Raw genomic sequence first — 23,077 nt, forward strand, 5'->3', positions numbered from 1 at the left:
ATACTCAACTAAGGAAATTACTGGTAAAAGTAGTGCACCAGTGGAAGCAGTTGCATTTTGCGTGAGTGTGTGTGTGTGTGTGTGTGTGTGTGTGTGTGTGTGTGTATGTGTGTATGGCATTCAGTGTGATCTTACAAAACAATTCCTGGAACAAAATCAAACACGTTAAGATAAAGTCAAATGGAAAGTTAGGAACTATGATAATTTTTCCTTTATTCTCTTTACCTCCCTTTTATATTTCTATTGTAAAAAAATAAAATACATAAAAAACGATAACAGAATAATGTATTAGACTGAACCAGCAACATTTGTGTGGTCATATTAATCAGTATACACTGGTTCTTGCCACTGTAACAAGTAAACCCCAAACTGTGGTAGCTTAATACAAAAAGTTTATTTTGCATTCATCTACAGGTCAGTGCAGGTCAGTGACAGCTTCTGCTTCACACACTCCTTCAGATATCCTGGCAAATGAAGCTTCCACTTTGGCATTTACTATGGTAGAGAAAAAGAATGGAAAAGAAACACCTCTTTATGAATGCCTTGGCTTAAGATTCTACTTCTTTCCCAACTGTTGGCTAGAAAGCCACATAGTTTCCCATAACTGGAAGGCAGCTGGAAATTGTGAGAGCTCAAGGATGCTTAGTGAACAGTCAATGTCTCTGCTAAGAGGCTATCACCAAATATTCAAGTATAACACCATCACCGTCTTCTAAAAGGCATGACATCTCTAGGAACAAAAGCCTGTCTGGCTTCACAGGATACCAATCACTATTCTATTCCCCACAGTCAGTCTTGAGATAAAAAAGAAAATGAGCTTATGGTTTAAGGAATTTAATCATTTTTTTCTAACCAGCTATAGTTGAACATGTCAGCCATGTTGATATTGAATAATTGTCTATATATCTTGTCTTTCCTCACAATTTGATTTCTTTTCATAATGAAAGCACAAGAAATTTGTTGTTTCCTTTAGTACAGATGTTCCTCATTTGGTGTTATAAATGTGCTACTGAAAAGTTGTGCGTAAATCAGATTTTTATAAATCGAATCACATTCCCATTAACTTTATCTTTGCTTCTGCTTCACAGTAGCTCTGGACAATTTATCTTTAAATTAGTCTCAGTTTTACAGAGAAGAGTGACGGGTCAGAGGGTATTTCCCAATAGGCTAGGATAAGAATAGACCTTCCATCACCAGGATATGCATGTTTCTTCCCACTGATGTGTTATCAGAGTCCATTTAGGGGAAAGATACTCACTTTTTGAAAATAAAAACAAAAAGGAAATGAAAGAATGCCAGAGAAGCAAGGGAGAAAGGAATTTATTTCCATTTCAGGAGTATACACTCAATAAATAATATTTAATCTGAGTGCACGTGTTTTTTTCTGTAATAAAACAGCACTGAATTTTTTTAAAAATTTAAATCTAAGGCCTATGCAAACAAACTAACAGCCCCATTTTACAGACTATCTTGAAAAAGAAAAGTTCACTTTGGGGAAAAAGAAAAAATAACAGAAGAAGAAGACATCAAAAGGAAAAGGCAAAACACTTGAGAACTTATCCAGATGTAGGTTCCTTTACAAATTCTAATAAGTAAACACTGAAAAAAAATGAACAATATTATTTTGGGAAACTGAACAATAAAATTCACTTGATTTTTCTCCCTGCCTTTGTCCACAAAATTATTTGCTTGGAGAAGAGACATTGCACCATGAAAGAGTTTTCTTTATCTCTCATATTATTCTGAGTTGTCTTTTCTGGTAACCCAAGTTTATTCCAATGATTATTCACTGATCCATAGAAATCACAGATTTGTAGAATCTTAGGGTAGTAAGGGACCTTAAAAGGCTACTAATCCTTTTTTGTGTTTTCTGAACCTTAAATGAGAAAATATCAGTGAAAAATAAAAAGACCAGAGAGTAGCACAGAGCAGAGATGACGTCATGAGGACAACTAAGATAGTGAAATCCTATGGTAGAATTAGAAGGACTATAAAGACTAAATTTTGCTTTTGCAGTTACATTGTGTTCCATGTATTCCCCACATCTAAATTGATTAAAGAATATTATAATATAGTCTTCTCTCCAGTTGTATGTTTACTAAATATGCTACTATTTTCCCATAAGAGAAATTGCTATTATGTTAAATGTAAAAAAAAAAAAAAAAAAAAAGATGTTTGAGAATGGAAATGTTCCATCAGAATCAACACTTAATTTTAGAAGTTGAAGTTAAGAAACAGATATGTTAACAAATTGGGGAAAACCAGAAATTAAATTACTGAAGACTAAATTGCTTAATGAAGATCAGAAACTGGAGAATAATTTTGAAGCTAAATAGAGGAAATAACTTTTCAAAGAATGAAAAATTTGTGGTGTTCATTACAGCCCAAAAAGCTTCCTGAGACTCAGGATAGAACCTTGAGAGCACATGAGTTAGTAATTTGGTAATTAGTTTAAGTTATTAAGACAATACACTTTACACAGGGACATAAACAAAGATCATAAATGCATATTAAATACATGTAAAATGCTGCCTTATAAGGAAAGTAGAAAAAATGGGTAATGGGAGAAAAGACAACCAATCCACCCAATCCATTAATTAGAAAGGGACCTCCTCCTGAGCACTGCAATAGTAGCAAGGGTCAAGTGGACTCTGATAGCTGAAGGGAGTAGGCCTTCAGAGTTGTTTATTGTGGTCATGGATGCTGATTCTATATAAAGTAGGCTGTGGTGAAATGGGATGGTAGAGGCAGTACAGTGACCAGGGGCCCTGAATATGATGAGGAGAGAGAATCTGAGACAGAAGATAAGAGGTAACTGACATATCTATTATAGTTTGAATCTGGAATGATCCCCAAATGCTCATTTACTGAAAGAATGCTCTCTGATGAAGCAAGATTCAAACGTAGGGCTTTCAAGCAATGAAGGGCTCTATTAACTTTTGTGTGTGTGTGTGTGATGGATTTATCCGTTGATAGCTGCATGGACTGTTAGGAGGTGGGACCTAGTTGGAAAGAGTAGGTCACTGGGGGAAGGTGAGCCCTGGATTATGGAATATGTCAGAAAAATCTGTAGAAGTTATGCTCCTCTAAGCTTATTTTATCTGCAATTATTTTTAAAATTGCCTTCTTGCACAGAAGTATGAGGATTGCTAAAAATACCAACTATATTTTTTTGATATAAAACAAATAAGAAAGTGCAGATGCCAAATTAACATCCTCACATATTTTGTCCCGGGTCCTTTCCTTTCTGTCTCTCTTTTTGCTTTCTGTCTGTCATGAGCTAAACAATTTTTCTTGGCCATGCCATGCCACCATGAAGTTTGTACCTTAGAGCCGGTCAACCATAGACTGAATATTCTGAAACCATGAGCCAAAATAAAACTTTCCTCCCCTAAGTTGTTTATAGCAGTTATTTTGGTCACAGCAATGAGAAGCTAAGTAACATGAACTCCTTTAGGGGTGGGAGGGAAAGGGAGGGAGAAGGGGAACAGCATGGATGGTGGAAGGAGACCCTCATCATTATTCAAAATGCATGTATGAAGATGTGACTTTGGAGTCAACATACCTTATATACATTATGATAAATTGTGGTATAAAGGTGTATTAGGAATTGTAATGCAAAAAAAATAGTTTAAAAAAAATCAATGTGGCATTTTTGGGATTTGTACCCAGGAATAGAATTGCTAGTTCAATGAGTACACAAGACTGCTTTTTTCCAATGATGCCAAACTGTTTTCCAGAATAGCAATATAAAGTTTCCTGAACTCTCATATCCTTGCTAACCATAGGTATGAACTAGCTTTCTGACTTATGTCCCCATAATAATATAAATATTCCACCCCTACTTTAATTTGCATTTCTCTGATTATTAATGAGTTGGAGTATCTTTTCATATGTGTGTTAGAATTTTGGTTTCTTCTACAAATTGTATGTCTGTAACTTTTCCATTTGTCTATTAACTTTTTTTTTTTTTTTTTTTTGGTGTAGTGCTGGGGATTGAACCCAGGGCTTTATGCATACTAGGCAAGCGCTCTAGATCCCCAGCCTGTGCCTATTGACTTTTTCATAGTTTTCTTTGGTTCCTTTGAATTCCAGATCAGTACTTTCCAAACTGTTTGATATGAAGGGCTTTTTACATAAAATCAGTCACATAATAATAGATTAATGAGGTAATATAAAAGAATTATTAGAAAAATAAAATTTAAAGATATACAAAATCCAAATATATTTTTACTTTTAATGGTAGCAGATATAACATTACATTTCAATAACTAAAAGAAACTTTTCACAGGGAAAAGAAAACTTAGGCACTGTTTGAAAGTAATGATTTAGTTAAATAAAGTAAAGGATCACTATTAAATTCAGAAAAGTTTGCCCCAAAGAGTCATAACTATACAAAAAGTAACATGTTAAAACATAATTCTATATTTCAAATGCCTGTATGCACAATTTGGATGAACAATTTGCATATCAATGTTTATGGTTTCCAATCTGACAAATGAGCTTGATTCTTGAATGTTTATTTATCTAACCTAAGTTGAACTATCATCAGTCCTATTGTAGGGAAAAATGTATTTTTAAATGGTTTCTATGATTTGTTTTAATAACTCTTACTAGGAAACCAGCATCCTACAAGTATGCTATTGAAAGTGTTAAGAATATATTTTAATGTAATTCTGAAGATTCAAGGTATTAATTTTTAACTTTTGCTCAAAATAAAGCAATTGTTCAGTCCTTTTCAAAATATCATGTTGTTCTTTATGGATTAGAAAAAAACAAAACTAAAATTCATGTGGAAGAAAAAAAGGTCCAGAATAACAAAAGAAATCCTGAGGGGTGTGGGAGAGGGAAACTATGCTGGAGGCATCACATACCTGATTTCAAATTATACTACAGCATTAAGGTAATAAAAAAACTGGATGGTACTCAGAATATAAGACACAGAAAGAAATACACAAAACTACAATCTTCGGATTCAAGCATCTGGTACAAAGGTGCCATAGGCATACATTGAGGAAAAGACAGACTCTTTACCAAGTGGTGCTGGGAAAATAAGAAATCTGTATGTAGAAGACTGAAACTAGATCCCTGTCTCTCACCTTTTAAAAGTCATCACAATGGATTAAAGACCTAAGTATAAGACCAGAAACTGCAACTATTAGAGGAAAAAATAGGGGAGACATTTCAACATATAGACACAAAGACTTCCTGAATAAGACTCTATAGCTCAGGAAATAAAAGAGTCAATAAATGAGATGGTTTTAAATTAAAAAGCTTCAGCATAGCAAAGAAAATGATTAGCAGAATGAAGAGACAACTGATAGCATGGGAGAAAATCTTTCCCAGCTACTCTTCTAACAGGGTTAATATCCAGAATATTTAAAGTACTAAAAACATTTCCACATTATAACATCTAATGCCCCAGCCAATACATGGACAAATAAACTCAACAGACATTTCTCAAAAGATGAAGTACAGAGGGCCAACAACTATTTGAAAAATTGTTCAACATCTTAAGAGATCATGGAAATGCAAATCAAAACAGCATTGAGAATCCACTGCACTCCAGTTAGAAAGGCAATCATCAAAAAATGCAAATAACAATAAATACTGGTAAGGACATGGTAAAAAGGAACACTTATACACTGTTGGTAGGAATGCAGATTAGTACAACCAGTATTGAAATCAGTATGGAGGCTCCTCAAAAGATTTGGAATGGAAAAACCATATGATCCAACTATACCACTCCATGATATTTATCTTAAAGGATTAGAGTCAGTACATTATAGAGATATGTGCATACCCGTGTTTATTGCAGAATTCACAGTAGCTAAGTTATTAAATCAGGCTAGGTATCTGTTAACAGATGAATGGATTTTTAAAAAGTAAATATACACAACAAATTTTATTCAGCCATAAAGAAGAATGAAATTAGCTGGGTGCAATGGTGCACACCTGTAATCCAGCAGCTCAGGAGACTGAGGCAGAAGGATTAAGAGTTCAAAGCCTGCCTTAGCAACTTAGCAAGGGCCTAAACAACTCAGTGATACCCTGTCTCTAAATAAAATACAACAAAAGGCTAGTAATGTGGCTCAGTGGTTAAGCACCCTTAGGTTCATCCTCCAGTACCAAAAAAAATTTTCATATATATATATATATATATATATATATATATATATATATATATATATAATAAAATTATGTAATCTGTAGAAAATGAATAGAACTAGAGACTACAGTTTTGAGAGAAACAAGTCAGACTCAGAAGAAAAGTCTATTGCGTATTTTTCCTCATATGTGAAAAATAGAGGAAAAAAACAAGGGGGTATGGGGAAGACTCCATGAAGGTAGAATGGTGACCAGTATAGGAGAGGGAGAAGACCAGGGAGATGAGGAGCATGGGAGTAAAATTGATCAAGGTGTGCTTTTAGGTAGGTATAAATATACCACAGTAAAACTTTCCCCCATTCTGTATAATTGAGATGCACTAATTTTAAAATGTAGGAAATTCAGGAATCTAGAGATACAAAGTTTTGCGTTTGTTTACTAGATACTAAATTCCCAGAGATGAGAGCTGGAAGACTTAATTGTCCTCTAATTTTAGTTTTCCTAACATCTCCAAACCTTTTTCTTTGTACCTCCTTTCTGTATCTAGAGTGTAAATTATTTGCAATCCTAATTAACCTGGGTTTCATGTTTCTTCTGTAAAGTAATAACTTCAGAACTACATTCTAAAAATATAATAAAAAATAAAGTGTTATATTTACTAAATTATCACAAATCCTTCACCTGTGTCCAGTTCTGACAATTCAGCCTATTAAGTTATGATTTAATTTGAATTAAATTTTACTAAAAGAATAGGATTCCTGATTTAAAAGTTTTATAGGTTGTCTTTCTTTTGATAAAAAAATAAAATTAAAATTGTTTATCAAATGTATAAGGTTTTCCATCAGAACTTTTAACATATGCACAATACCAAGATCATTATATTTACCAGTGAAAGTTGTTGTTTATTATGGGATATGTCAGAAAAATCTGTAGAAGCTATGCTACTCTAAGCTTATTTTATCTGCTATTATTTTTAAAATTGCCTTCTTTTCTTGTATTAAAGTATGAGGATTGCTAAAATACCAACTATATCAAACAAATAAGAAAGTCCAGATGCCAAACTAACATCTTCACAAAGTTGAGACAACACTGGTTTCTTACTTGGCAGAATAACTAAAAGTTTATTTTGTAGTTATATATTCATTGAAATAAGTTTTCTCCTTGATATACATCATACCTTGCCATATGATACCAGATGACTCTGAATAACTTAAATATTATCACCTAATAAAAATAGGTACCAAATTTAATACACTTTTATTATGCCATTAAATCCACACTATTTAGTTCATCTGTTATTTATTTTTCATAGGAAGACTTTCTAAATAAAGGAAGTAAGAGGTGGTTCTATAAAGCTCCTTGGTACTAATAACCACTTCATACTGTACAGAGTACTTCATGATATTTTCTTGTCTTTTCATTTCTTCCATCAGATTATATTCCCCCCAAACTTAATTCCAAAACATATTTGTTGATTATGCGGTCTAACCATATTTTTTACATTTCAGAACTGATTATGTTTATTAGCAATAAAACAGGGGGAAAAATAATTCTTCCTTAATCTCACAAGAATGTATACTTGTATAGAGAGTAAATGAATTACTGTGTTAGTAATATCTGTGCACTGATCAAGTTGCAATCACTCTATTTGAAGCTTTATTTGTTTATGAGCTGACTTTCTATATCATTTTCTAGGTCTTGACTATCCATCTATGGTGTTATTGGGAAGTACAATTTAAGCTACCTTCTTTATTGCAGATTCACCAAGACTTACAAGCAAACATCCTTAACTAATGTCTTGGAAGCTGTTCATGATATTTTACATCTCCTAAGACAAAGGTCTACTTTAATAAAGCCCACTTGTATAAATTGGATACCATTAGGGTGTTCTCCAAAGGTCAACTGTGACTAAAGGCTTGGTCTAGATGGAACTACTGTTTGGAAATGCTATGGAATGTTTAGACGTGTGGTCTAGTGAGAGGTCCTGTGTAAACTGGGCATACCTTTGAAAAGGATTGTCAGAAACTAATCTCTCTCTGGCTGAGATGTGACCACTTGTCCCAACACACACTTCTACCATTGCTGTCTGTCATCCTCCATCTTCCATGGACCTCACCAGAACTGCACCAATGCAGGCAACATGCCTTTGAACCTCCAAATCTATGAGCTAAATACATCTCTTTTTATTTATAAACTCACAAATCACTAATGCACTCAACTCACTAGTATACTCATAATTCACTAATATTTATATGTGACATAAAAAACATTTGAATCTGTTGGATTTTTAATTTAAGGCCTTTCTTTCATGAAATTCATCTCACTTTCAACTTGTTTCTTTATGTTTTTATATGTAGATGCCATTTAATTTCTGAAGGTTTATTTTCTTTGTTAGCCAGTACAACTTTGCAAATAATTCTTAGTACTTTAGCACTATGCCACTAAATTTAGTTGTAATACTAAACTAAATTTAAAATATCACACTTCCTTATAAAAATAGTACAAATATCCTTGGTCTTAATTTCTTTGAAATTACTTTCATCCTCATCATTTGGTATAATGCTTAGGCCACACTCAGAAAAGATAACTCATTTGTTAAGAAAAAAACACTAGGAGAACTTGCTTCATATATATTTTAGGATATCCTAATTTAATAATATTGAATTGTGAATTTAAAATCAGCTTGCTTATTTGTGACTTTAACAATGCACTAGGACAGCATTCTTGCCCATCTACAAATGTCAGCAAGATACCATGGCCTAATGTAGTTTAATAGATTAGGAAAAATAGAAAACCTAGACACACTCCAGCAAATGCTGATTTCATCAGATGCAAGGCATGGGTAAAATGAAAATCACATGTAGTAGGCACAAGAGATGACATGGGAAGTTTGTGGACCTTCTGCTTGGTGATCAGGAGTTGCTACAAGCAACAGGGAACCATGCTATAGCTGATCCAGGACCTTAAGAAGATCTGGTAACCATTTAAGCAGTTGCTGTATGTCACCTGTTCTAGGAAGCAATGATTGCTGCCCTTATCTTTATCTTCTAGGAAGTACAGCCAACACCAAATTACCTGAGCATGTTCAACAACAGTAAGCCTCACCATCTAGCCACATCTGATAAACCAAGGATATACTGCTCATGTTTTTGTGATGGAGATGCCTTCCAGACACCTAAAGAGGTAACAGTGATAGGGACCCCAGGACTTACACTTGGAGTGGGGTAAGAAGGGAGAGTGAGTGATGAAAACAATCTCCATTAGACCACACAATGTCCCCCACAACACAATCAACAAAACAAGCAAAATGGACTATACTTTTGTCCTTATTTGCATTTGACCCCTCCTTGATCATGTTACCCCACCATTCTCTATACTTTAAAATCCTTGAGGATGAGGTGAGTCTTATCTACCTTTGTATCTGTAGCACATGACAGATTACCTGATACAAAATACATCCTTCATGCCTTCACGACTATTTATTGAAAGAATGGAGAGATGAATGGATGAAAGGAAACACATATGGTATAGAAAGATGCATTTTAAAAATGCATAATAACATACCAAAGAAATCCTTGTCCCCTAAGATTCGGAGAAAATTTGAGTCATAAATTTTGCTAACTACTATAAGCCAGTCTATCAATGACTGATAAATTTAATCATGGGTAAAATTGAGATAATTTACTTACTTCACTGATATACTATAAGGATTAAATACACTTATTTATGTGCAAGGACTTAGTTAACCTGATATACAATTAGAAACTGTTGTTATTTCTTTATATCTCATTTTCACTTTAAATCATGGTTTTCAGCTTTAGCATCCATCAGTCAGTCAGTCAGGACCATGTTCAAAATGCTCCCACACCACATTCTAAAAGAAGACAACAGCGCCAGAGTAGAATAAGGAAAAGCAATAAAGTCAAATCCAAACATAGGACTGAACCAGTTATTTGTCAAAAACCATACTCCAAACCAAGATTTTCAGAATATATACATAGCTTCAGAGTCATTCTATATCATAACCGTATGAATGCAGAATAAATTAGGTAAAGTGGTCGAAGGATTTAAATTTTCCTAACATTTACATCACATCTATTATAAGGTATCCATGAATATCACCTAAGCTAGGTATGAAAACCACTTTGTATTTAGAAATTGTTCACATGAATGCATTTTAAAAATGTACACATTTTCACATCACATCGGCAGGTGCATGCTGTTCTATTCTGAATCTGTCTAAAGCACACATTTGTGTAAGTGACACATATGGTGTTAGGAAACACAAGGCTTAATAGACTGTGCTGAAGCTTACCTTCTTGTGATATCAAACTCATTGTTTTAGGACCTCAAACCCATGCTTCTTCTTTCCCTATCAAAAAGTATCTTCATGATCATTCTGGAAGGCATTAAATGATTTCCATCCTTACCAGAGCATCTCCCTTTCTTTTCTTTTTTTCTCTAACTGTCCCAACAACCTTCAGAACAAGAAAATACCAGTAGTAGGATGCCCTGGCAGTGTCCCTCCTGCTGTGTGTGTGTCAGTGCCACCAGGCACAGAAGCAGGCCTCACGTTATGAGCTGAGTCACTTCTCCTCACCCCTCACACAACTTTTTCTCTACTCTGCCACAGTTTCCCCAGATGGTAAACTGCAGGAAAATTATCTTGAAATACTGAGTGTGAAAGCCACTATTTCTGTTTCATCTTTCATTTCCACTTTTCCCTAGGACTTGGAAAGAAACACAGGAGCTAGCCAGAGAACCAAACTCTCAAAACACCCCCTTCCCTTCCAGATCCCTGTCCTGAGGCACAAATTGCTTTGCTTTGTCTTCCTCTGCCATCCGCATAGTCTTGGGCCAAGTTTCTCTAGGTGAGTTTCAGAACCTCCTGCTTCAGCTCTCCAGAGGTACTTGTGAAATAGGCAGACTCCTGGGTCCCACTCAAAGCTGCTGGCTCAGAATCTCTGGGCTAGGCCATGGAATTTGGCTTATGAATAAGTACCCTCAGTAACTATTATGCATGCTGCATTTTAGGATCTTTTAGAATTATATGGTTCACTCATTCTACCTCAGGGCTTTATTTCACTTGGAAGCTATGAGATTAAATGAGCAATTAATCTCTTCTTAAAATTTAAAACTTAGATATAATTGTAGCAATCTCCCTAAACCATTTAGTTTCAGTTGAAGTTTACTAGAAAGGATCTAGAAATTTGAAGAGGCTTTATTTGTATCTGTAGGAAAATATAAATTTATAATGAGTATTTACTCTAATGCTGTTTCTGTTATATTGCTTACAGGAAATAGTAAAAAGAAAAATCTTCTGAGAGTCTTCTTTAAACTATAACAATCATACCCTGAATTGGATTGAAAGCATATCTACTTCATTTTGTAAAATAAAACCACACACTAGAGGTAGCAAAGCTAATTTCAAAGATTTAACTAATAGAAGAAAGCAAGCTAATGTTGGAGAAAATATGATATTTTTCCAGGAAGTCAATAGCACAGATTCTGTATTCAAGTGAGGTAGAGAGTTTAAGACATAACTGAAAGGAAAAACTCTTAGAGAACCTGTGTTGTTCTCGATCAAAAGAGGTGATGACATCACTTCATATAGGACAGAGCCTCTCCAGAACCCCGGAACATAGGATCTAATGCTCCCCATTGGCCAGATCAGACTAAGTTTAGGAAAAGCAAATTGACACTCTTTAGAAGGAATCAGTAGTTCATCCTGATCTGTCAATGCTTGGTGAACCTTGGCCTGACTGGATGCCATCCATGGCTGATTAATCTGATGTGAGCCAGGGCACTGCTATGGAGCTTCTGGTGTGAAGGAAAGTAGTTCCAAGTTTCCAAGGTAAGAGTCAGATAGTTCCAGACTTGTATCCTGAAGATGGAAATAATGTCTCTAGCTAAAGTGGATGGGGGGAAGGCTGAGGTCCCCATTCCAAATGGAATGAGAAATCTTGGATATGGCCTGTCACATGAAGGAGAGATTAAATAGGGAGATCCCACCTGTCTTCAGAGGAAAGCGAAGGAAAGTAACATAGGAACAACCGATTCCAAGCTCTCTTTGCAAATGAAGATGGAACTTCTAATCTAAAACTAGTCACTGTTGTTTCTCACTCAGGAAGTGGATATGGCTGTGACTGTCAAGAATAAATACTTCATTTTTTTATGCTTCTGGGTTTCTGGAGAAAATAAGTGGCAGATAAATGTTTGTTGGAAAATGACGAAAGTGTTCTGAAAGAAGAGAAAACTTTCATTGCCAATCTAAGAGAAGGCCAGGAAAAGGGAAAGGAGTTCAGTGCTGATGTAGCTCTCCTAAAAGGACTGAAGCAAATATGAATGATACCCATGGATAGGAAAGCTCCCCAAACAACACATTAATTGAAATTGGACATAATGTCCTGATGAGAATAAAATTTTCAATGCCTGGAAGATTTCAAAGAAAAGAAAAAGACAAAAGAAGAGGAAAATTGGAGAAATGTCACCTTCTACATTACAATGATTATATAACCCTGTCTATGAGAGAATTGAGTAGCCAGTTTACCTAATTTCCTTATTATACTCAAATGCCAATATTCATAAAAATATTTTGTAGTCTTAAAAGCACTATATCAACAGAGTTTTTAATTGTTTTTATATTGTAGTATCCTGGTGTCCTGAAATAGAACAGAGCCCTGCATAGAGTCCTCAAAATAGATGCTCATTTCAAATAAAACCTCTGGTTATTACAGTCCCCCCCACCTCAGGCACCTTGTAAGTGCAGAAGCAGATAAAATTTCTATGTGCTCTTGAAATGATACAGGTAAGGGGCTTTATATAAATTACTTAATGTAATATTCTAGACAGAGTGCTTTATTACATATCCCTTCATATTAATGTAATAAGTAATATTACATCTTCCAAAAAATAAGTTTTTGCAATAGTTTATAGTATAAATATTTTGAATTTTAAAGGTGAATAAATTCCTTGGGACCTAATCCTCCCTAAAAAGCTGAGGCTGCTATCCTGCAGAGAGGTTTACTCTTAATACAACCTCCGGTTAAACCAGCCAACTCACCTACCCACTAGATTCAAATCTTGACTATCTTTATCTCTTATAAAATGTGCCATTCAAAACAAAATCCCAATTAGTGATGGATTACACAAAGCTTATCCATGAAATATAAAAAAAACTTTATCATTCTAATAAACAGTTCAGAGTATTTTTTTTCCAGACAACTCTCCGTGAACTTCATCAGTCCTTTAACTTTGATTTCAGTGAGGAATCAGTGTTGAGTAGTTCCCTGAGTTAGCAGAGAAAAATCTTCATCCTTCCTCTTCTAGACATTGGCTTGAGGAAGAACACAAAGAGGTGGTCCACAGCAGAAGGAAATAAAAGGATGGAAGAAAGAGAACTACCTTCCACATGTCTCAAGCAGAGAAAGACAGAACATACTAGTAAAGTAACAGTAAAATACTGCTGCTTCAAATGAAAGAACCTTATAGTGAAATCCGATTTAACAAAAAATTTTAATAAATAACAGCCTTGGATTATAAAGATGGCAGATAAAACACTTAATAAAACATGTGTCAAGCAAAATCCAGGCCAGGATCATTTGAGATAAAATAGTCTTATTACCATACAATTTATAAAAGATTAATGAAACCTTTAATGCAAAGCATTAATGGAAGTGGCTGCATACTGACCTTACCTAGTCTTTTTTAGGACTTTCGCAGTTTTAAGTAGGAAGAATAGCTTTATTCAAGAAGGGTTTTTTTTTCCTTCTAAAATTTGTTCACATTTGAGGAAATGCAGATATATGGGTTTTCTCTTAACACAGAGTGCAGTTATCATTCATATATAATCGTCCATAAAACTCCTTGAAAAGTCTATTAATCTCTTCAGTATCCATGAACTTAATACCATAATTGTTCTTAACTGTAGCTATAGTGGAAGAACTGCTTGCCTGTTTTCTTGCTAATAACCCACTAGTTTTATGACTGAATTGAAATAAAGCCAGTTCTTTTAGCAATAAAGGTGAGGGTGACCCAGATGAATTAGATAATTGCCTTCACAGCCTATTGATCTTCTATTTGAGGTCTTTTAGGTCTGAATATTTTCTCTTTACTAATAGGGCTGCAGTTCTTCCCCGCCCCCAACTAGCTGGAATCTAATTAATATCTAATTAATATTATGAGAAAAAGGAAGGCAAGATTGTATTCAAACACACTTGCATTCAAAAGTTCCTTCAATTTCCAACATCAAGATTGCATTTTCTATTATAGAATATGGGACATATAGCTTAAGAACAGGAAGCATTCATTGAGCCCGGCATGTCAAAGTGCTATTCATTATGTCAGACCTGCAGAAAAAGAAAAGAAGGGAAAAGATAAGAAGGAAGGAAGGAAGAAAGAAAAAGAAAGTCTGTTCTTAGAAACTCAGAGGTTAGCCAGAAGAAAAAATACAAATATAGATATTTCAATGTCATGGAAACAACAAAGGTATGTGCAGGATATTATGAGAGCGGAGATAAGACACACCCAGCTAAATGAGATGCACAGCATATGATATGCAACTAGAAGTTCATTTCCAAGTTAAGATTCTCTGCTACAGAAAGTGAGACATAGTAAGGGTCCTTGACTTTGACTTTTTTGTTTTTTTTTTTTTAGTCTGTTCATTAAAGAGTTTAGTAAACCTACAATTTTTAAGTGAAATACAAAATTCAGAGCAATTTCACCCAAGGAGCATGTTGCTGGCAAAGGAGAGCAATGTTAACTGAGTGTAAAACATGTAAAGACCATAGCATGGCAAAATGCAGATGAAATCATTAAATGAGTCAATAGTTGCAATTTCTAGTTATATAATAGGTATGTCACCTAAAACAAAGAAAGCTCAGTTGGTAGAGTGCTTGCCTCACATGCACAAGGCCCTGGGTTCAATCCCCAGCTCCACAAAAAAAAAAAAAAAAAAAAAAAAATAGTCAGTTGTCCTGCTCAGCCCCCTTGCTTGAAGGTGTTAACTAATGGAGTATTAACTTTCTACATTTTCCCTTAGAAAAACAAAAGTCCTTGACTTTTTTAAGGAGAAAGGATACTTCTGTCACTGAAACCAAAACAATAATAATCAATACTTGATTCAAAATATTTGTGATTGAAACTAATTTGCAAGTGGAATAGGCATTTTAATTAGAAAACCAGCACACAGAAATAATATAAAAGAGGATAGGCATTTAATATTTCATGACTCAATTGCAGAAGACAACTTGAGAATATAATCGCAAAGATAATTCTAGAAAATTCAGTTCTTACATCCAATACAGAACCCTTGCACAGGGCTCTGACTTTCTGCCAATCAGTCCACTCTCCATGAGATCTACAGATTGCATTTTGTTCCAGACTTTGTGCTTTCTTACTGAAACTCTTTCCCCTTCCTTTTTTTTTTTTTTTTTCAATTTAATTCCTGCACTGTTGGTGGTCTGGCTCTAAAGTCACCCTCCCACAAAGTTTATATGCTATTCCAGCTCACACTGTTCTTTCTGCAAGTCTGCCCACACAACCCAGCCACTGAAACACAGGAACTGAGAACAGGAAAAAGAAGCCTCCCATCTATGCATATCAGAATAAGAAAGTCCACTGAGTTTTAACGACTTCCCCAAGATCACATAACCAATAAAGATCAAAGTCAAAACTAAAACCATTCTATCTTTGGATTCCTTGTTCAGAGGTATATCATTTCATGATGTTAGTTATTGATTCAAAATTTCATTGGTTCAGATCCAATCTTCATTGAAACGATTTTTTATTTAATGTGTGTGGTAACCACAGCTTGCTTTCAACCTATCAACTTCACTCTTCTCCTGTCCTTCACCTCTTCAGAAAACCAATGAGCCAATAATTGCTCCAAAACCCTTCACAAAAGCCTGCTTTAAGGAAAAGTGTAATGTGTTACCAAGCTTGCACTGAATTTCCTGAACTAGAAAAAAAGAATTTCTCCTAATACAATTTCTTACATAAGCATGCAGGACAAATAATCATTGTGGATTTCAGAGAATCTTCTTCAAAACTCAAAAATCATATCACATATATAGCTGTACACTCTACTAATATCTTCCTGCAACTAGGGAGTTCTCTCCAAAATAATGATAATAATTTTCAAGTTAACACAAATTTTATCTCTGCTTTCGTGGTCAACAGTTCCAGGCACAGAAAATACCTAATTTTAAATTCTCATCAATCTTAATGAACCTGACTTTTAGTGTAACAACATGCAGCAAGAAGCTACAAAGTATGTTTATGTTTACATTCTCTCTATCTATCTGTGACTGACTTATTCAAGAACATGCATGCTCAGTTATGTGAAAGTGGGAAAAATAAAATTTTTGGAGATGGTCATATTTTTATAATAGATTAGATTAGAAATTGCTATCCCCATTATGGTGGAAATAATAGTATTCCCTTTCATAGTCTAGTTTTGTAATACTGGGCTTTTCTTTTTTTCTCTTTGAACTCTGCATTACTATCAAGTTAATTTTGTAGTATAGACTCAGCCTAAGGGCTGTACCACCTCTACTATCTCTGAGCACCATTCTACACAAGAAGAGGCATGTGAGAAGGAAGCCTCACTTGTGCCTTCACTCAGACTTAGCAACACATGTCAGAGCTCTGTGAGAGAGCACTGATGGCAGAATCTGCAGATACGTTATCAAAAGATGTTCTGAAATACACAGAAATTTCCCAGCAACATTTTGTTGTTCTTGTGGTAAAATACTGCATAAAGTATAAATGGGGATGCATCAGAAAGACTAGGAGACAGTGCAGCTGACACAAACCATTGTCCTGGTGAAGACCCATTGCCCTGCATACATTAATGGTGAGCACCCTCCAGCAGCTATATTGGTAGAAGGTGTTCATAGATAGACCTGGTCCAATAGGGGGAGACTTTGTCAAAAATGTGTGGTAACTGTAGAGAAGAGACTTAATCATTACTGGAACATAACTCTAAGCAGTGTCAGAAAAACTAGTAAAATCGGAAGGATATTTAGCTTATGCAGGTAAGAGCCAGACTCAAAAAAATATAGCTTCCTATTGTTAATGTGACAAAATTGTCCCAGCCTCCCAACTCCACCAGTAGCATCATCATGGTCCTCTAAAATTCTAAGAATATATGATGATTTTAACTGAAGATAGTTTTTATTATTAATTCATTATTCAACAAATATTTATTGAGACTCTAATATGTGCTGGGCATGGTTCTAAGCACTTGGCATAACTCAGTGAATATAAAACAAAGATCCCTACCCTCATGAAACTAACATGTTAGCATGAAGGAGGAAATTTTATAACTTTTCTCTTAAATTTCAAATGTAAATATTTTCATGAATAAACAATTGTTCAACTACATTATAAGCTACATGAGGGAAAGATGTACATCTGTTTCGTTCAATGCTTCATCCCCAATAAATGGAACAGTATCTATAACATAATAAATACTCAAAATATCTTTGTTGGATAAATGAAATTAATTATAAATTGCCTTGCCTGAGAGTACAGGGTGTTACTATGCTCTGTAACCTGAACTTTCTCTACCTCCTCTTGTGAGATAACTTCTACTTTTCTTACTAGAGAAGAATCCCTGTAGTTTAATGAAATAACCATCTCCTTTTTATTTTTCTTTATAGGTAATCCCTACAGAATATGCAATATTTAGGTAAAATATTTCTAATATTGGGTTTCTTCTGAGTCCCTAATACCCTACAAGTGGAGATAACAATTTTTTCCCAAGACATAGGGTTGGTGGAACACAAACAGACATATGAATTTCATTTAAAAATATTATAAAGACTTGAGATTAGGTGATGGCAACAACCAACTTCAACAAGATCCAAATCGGGATTTCCATGGAGATCAAGTGGAGCCACACCCAAATGCTCCAAGCAAGGGAAACATCTTTAAGTGATGATAACTAAAGTATAACTGTTGAATGGGTAGAAAATGGAGCCACAAAAGGTAAAGAGGTTGATCTGGAAGGCATCTTTTCACTTAACCCTGACCTTGTTCCTGATGAAGAAACTGAACCTAGCCTAGAGATATCTCCAACATCCTTAGTCAAAATAAACAACAGATTATAAAATCTATTAAAAATTACTCTCCTCCAAAAGATGACACAGTGATTGGTTCTGAACATGCACAGCCTAGTCAACTTCCTCAATAGTCTTTCTCTGCACAACAGAATGGTAGTGTAGCAGATCTATCTCCAGTTCAAGCTGAAGAAAGAAAGGAAAGAAAAAAGAAGGAAGGAAGGAAAGAAGATATAAAAGAAGGAAGGAAGGATGGAAGTAAGGAAAATGGAGCCCCTCTGTGTAGAAAGTCTAATTGTGGAAAAGAAGTAGAATAATTACAAGAAAAAAATGAGAAAATAGGAAATTGCAACAGCAAGAACTCAGAGGGGAAAAAATCCAAATTACGAAATTATATGTATGAGCTGAGCACAGTGGTGCACACCTGTAATCACAGCAGCTCCAGAGGCTGAGGCAGGAAGATCACGAGGAGTTAAAGCCAGCCTCAGCAATGATGAGGTGCTTAGCAACTCAGTGAGATCCTGTCTCTAAATAAAATACAAAATAGGGCTGGGGATGTGGTTCAGTGTTCCAGTGTCACTGAGATCAATCCCCAGTAACACACACACAAAAATAAATTAATTAATTAATTAATTAATTAAAATTAAAATTAAAATAAAAAAAAAATAAAAAGAAATTATGTGAATTTGGTGTCAACATACCTTATATACAATCAGAGATATAATAATTGTGGTATAAAGGTGTACTAAGAATTGTAATGCAAAATAAATAAATAGATAAAATATTAAGTAAATATGATCAAAATAAAAGAAATTATGTGTATGGTCAGAAACATTAGAGAAAGCTTGGATTATGGACCATAAATATAGGATAAGTGTTTGTACAATAAAACAAACTACTCAATAAAAAAAGAACGTTAAGTGAAAGATCTTGCTCTAAAAACCCCGCACCCCTGAAAAGATATTCTGAAGGTACATGAACCCAAACAGATAGGAGATTTAACAAGGTACCTAGAAAACCAAATATTTGATTTTGATCATGACTTTGATGACTCAGCTCCTAATGAAATGGCTTACTGGTTTACTGCTAGACCACTAGAAGAAACAATTTTTTAAAAAAGAATGGCTAGGAGCTTTGCTTATGGGCGGAATGAAGTGAAAAAACTCACACTATGGGTGGTGTCTCTTTAGGAAAGAACAAAGATTGCTCTAAAGGCATTTATGCATTAGCAATTCATTTTAATGATAAAGAAGACAATCCATAAGAAGCCACAACTTCAAGTATGTGCAAATGTTTTTGAAATTTGTAGTGGAAAGGAGTTTGTCTTACTAAATAGAAAAACAAAATTAAAAGTTCTTAAAGACTGGAAATATCAGGTTCAAGAGGTGGGAGTATGGGAACAGGAAGTCAAATGTAATAATAATGTACTGCAACTCATTGACATAACCAAACGTGCAAATGCACATTTATCTTGGAACAATACACTGTTCCAGATCATTCTTAGAAGGAAAGATAAACTACATGGCAAATATTCTCTCATCAATTTGCCTGGGAATGAAAAGGGGAGATGACAAATTCAGTGCAAACAGGCAAACTGGGCCTAAAGATTTGAAATTAATAAATCCTTTTAGTACTCAAGGAGTGCATCAGAAACTTAGATAGTAATAAACCTTATATTCCTTTCCCAGAAATAAACTCACTCAGGTGTTTAGAGGTTCATTCATATAGGATAACTCTCATATCTGTGCAATTTCCACAATCAGTCTAGGAATAGCATCCTTCAAAAATACTCTTAATACATTAATTATGCAAACAGGGTGAAAGAATTGACTGTTGATACAACCATGACTGGTGATAAAACTGGAATTTTGAGATGAAACTAGATTCTCTACTCTACCAATTTCTTTCTAGGTTCATGTCTTGAAAATTTGAAGAATAAGTCCACGGACAATAACAGAAGCAAAGAGTAAACAGGGTACGATTTATTTAAGTGAAAAGAGAAGAGATAGAACTCCTATAATACCAGAGGGGACCTAGTATCAGGAAAAACCATTTTGGTGTGCTAGCCTAGGGGCTTACATAGTTTTGGGGGGTATGAGTTTTGATCAAAATCTGTGTTGAACAGGCAATGATAAAGTATCAAAGTCATTGGCTGTGTCTTTTGGTATTTGAGTTTTAATCTTCTCTGTAATTCCCATCCAGGTTCATTCCCACCTTCCATTTTTCAACTGCTCTAGGATAAAGAAGTTGGCTGGAATTTTCCTGTAGATAAGTCTCATGGTCTGTATCTATGAAAAAAGAAAAGGGTCCATTAATGTTTTCACCGTTAGTCTGGTATAGTCTTTGCATTTGAACAAGACTTTAATTGGAGTCCATAACCATGACTGCCTGACCATTATTGACCATTATCTATTCTTATTCAGTGATGTGATCCAATAATGCATCATTCAGCAAAGCAGATTAAGGATTTAGAAACACAGTGGGGTGTGTGAAGTTCCCTTCTGTCACAAGCAGTGCTATAAATAATCATTCGGAGGCAGATTATCTTTAAATGCAAGCGTATATTCGATCACACCAATCATCAAATATAAATAATCAATGCAAAAAGTGTTGGGTGTGCGGGAACACCCCAACTAGAATTCAATAATCACTAATTAAACACTATGAGCAAATCACACAATTCTAGTGCAAGCACAAGCCCCAAAATACCTCCAATGCCACATGACTTCTCTTAGCCAAAGAACAGACATTATCCTTGTCTGGTGATTCTCTCCAGCTGATGACTGGATGTCAGGAAATGGTGGAGTCAATCTCGGGACAGACAGCAAGGTACCCAGTCTCACTGATGTCCAATGTCCACTCTTCAATGTGGCAGGACCAGCAATTTAAATATGATTACAAGTTGGTAGTGTATGTTGGTGATTGGTTATACCCAGTGAAACTCAATGTCCATTGGTTATATCCAGTGACATATTGCAATTGGGTATGTTCTTTGTGCATGTCCAAAGAGCTGTGCTCCCTATCGATTGTAACCAGTCATTGCTAAGCATGTCTATGGCTAGTGCCCCTTACAGCTCTTTATCAGTTGCAAGCAGACAGGACTAAGCAGTTCAATGGCTCCTGTTCCTTATGGCCAGTAACTTAGTGAGTCCCAGCATGTCCCAGCATGTCTATGGCAGATGCTCCTTACACCTTCCCAGAGATGACATAAAATTTATTTGTGAACAAAATGAAGAGGTTTCTCCAAAATTGTTTTCATTTCACAAGACTGACTCACGAATGGTATAAGAGTGATAGAAGATCACAGGACATTGTTCCAGAAATTTATTCAATGGTAGAAGATGAAAAGGGTCTCCCAGAGATGACTGAAGGAGTAGACTATGATGTAGATTCCTGTGCTACACAACTGGAATCTATTCTTGAGAAAAAGATAGTTTAACTAAGCTGTGGGATAAAGTGAAATCTTTTCATGAAGCTCTACAAGAAGTATAAGCCAGCAAGCAAATTTACTAGAGAAAATTCATTGCCCTCTAAACTAGTATCTACTGCTAAAGGATCCCCAGACCTAACATGCAATGGTTCAGCTATAAGAGCCACTGGAAAAGTTTGAAATTTTTAGGGTCTATGGAAAATGCCTTGCCCTTCACCTGAATATCATTTCAATTTTGTGAAACATCCTTTGTCTACAAAATGCTTCTAGTCCAGTAGCACAACCAAGAATCAGAATTGATGGAACTTTTTTTTTCATTTACTGAAATAATGGTTAATTTTGGAGATCCTTGCCAATTTTCTTTCCTAAATGATGAAGTTTTGGGGACTTGATCCAGATGTCCATAATAGTGAGACAGAAAAGCATAGAGTAGGGAAGGGAGGCAATAAAGGTCAATAAGACAGCAAGCACAAGAACAGTCATTTAAACGTGCATGCCCTGACATGTTACAAAACATGTTTCTCAAAGGACTAAATTGCCAACTTGTGGAAAGTGACTATGTAATCCCACCCTGCCCAAGCGGGACAATAGAAATACCAAGAACCAATCAACAAAGCCATATCAACAAAATAAAGAGGTTTCTCCAAAATTGTTTTCATTTCACAAGACAGACTCACAAATGGTATAAGAGTGATAGAAGATCACATATCACTTGTAGCTTATCAGTCATATATTGTTGTCCATTGAAAATGAAACGCCCAATGGAGAACTCTCTTCATACCTGCAGATGATGAAGGTCATTTTTAAGATCATGGGGGAATTTGCTAATAAAGCATACACCCTTAGAAACAGTGAAGAACCAATCAGGAGGAGTTTATCAACTTCTTTAAAAGAAGGAATGTTGTAAAACTTAAACAGCACTCTTACCCCTCTCAGTCATGCTGAGCTGGGAGTTCTTCGTCTTTCTTTCACCTTCCTTTTTAATAAAATTCCTGCTCGCTTGCTTACCTCTTCAACTCCATGGAACACAAACTCGATCTCCACTCCTGCTGTTAACAGTAGGAGGAAGCCACTGCATTTCTTGTTGATGTGGTTTAATTTCCGTAGCGAGACTGAGCAGTTTTAGACTCCTTGCACGCATGCGCATCTTATCAGGGCTCCCATGTGTCTTGTCTGCTCCTAGACATTTGTGCTGGCTTGTCCCACTCTGTGCTTGAGTGAGGCTATTGACCCTAAATTTCTGAAGCACAACCAAGATAAATTACATTCATTATTTTTAATATATTAATATTAATATATTAGTGTATATTACCTTTATTTTTACTATTTTAGACATTTTGTGTGTGACTAGTTAATGTTTACAGGATGTGCCATATCGTTGAACAGTGAATCTAGACACAGCGACTGGACCATTCCATCCTATATGCAAATGACTCTGAAATTATAAATTTCAAACCATACAACTTGTGGTTTTGAT

The 23,077-nt window shown here is 35.1% G+C and overlaps 1 pseudogene across 1 annotated transcript in view; it reads left to right on the forward strand.

Annotated features, from left to right (window-relative positions):
- Positions 1 to 20,047, forward strand: part of LOC308649468 (kinesin-like protein KIF2A) — an 83,863-nt pseudogene extending 63,816 nt beyond the window's left edge. Inside the window, exon 2 of the transcript in view lies at positions 19,142 to 20,047. The product of the transcript in view is annotated as a kinesin-like protein KIF2A (transcript). The remainder of the gene's footprint in view (positions 1 to 19,141) is intronic.
- Positions 20,048 to 23,077: the final 3,030 nt, after the last annotated feature.

The sequence above is a fragment of the Spermophilus citellus genome (genome assembly GCF_964194105.1).
Source record: "Spermophilus citellus genome assembly, chromosome: 5".
Lineage (NCBI taxonomy): Eukaryota > Metazoa > Chordata > Mammalia > Rodentia > Sciuridae > Spermophilus > Spermophilus citellus.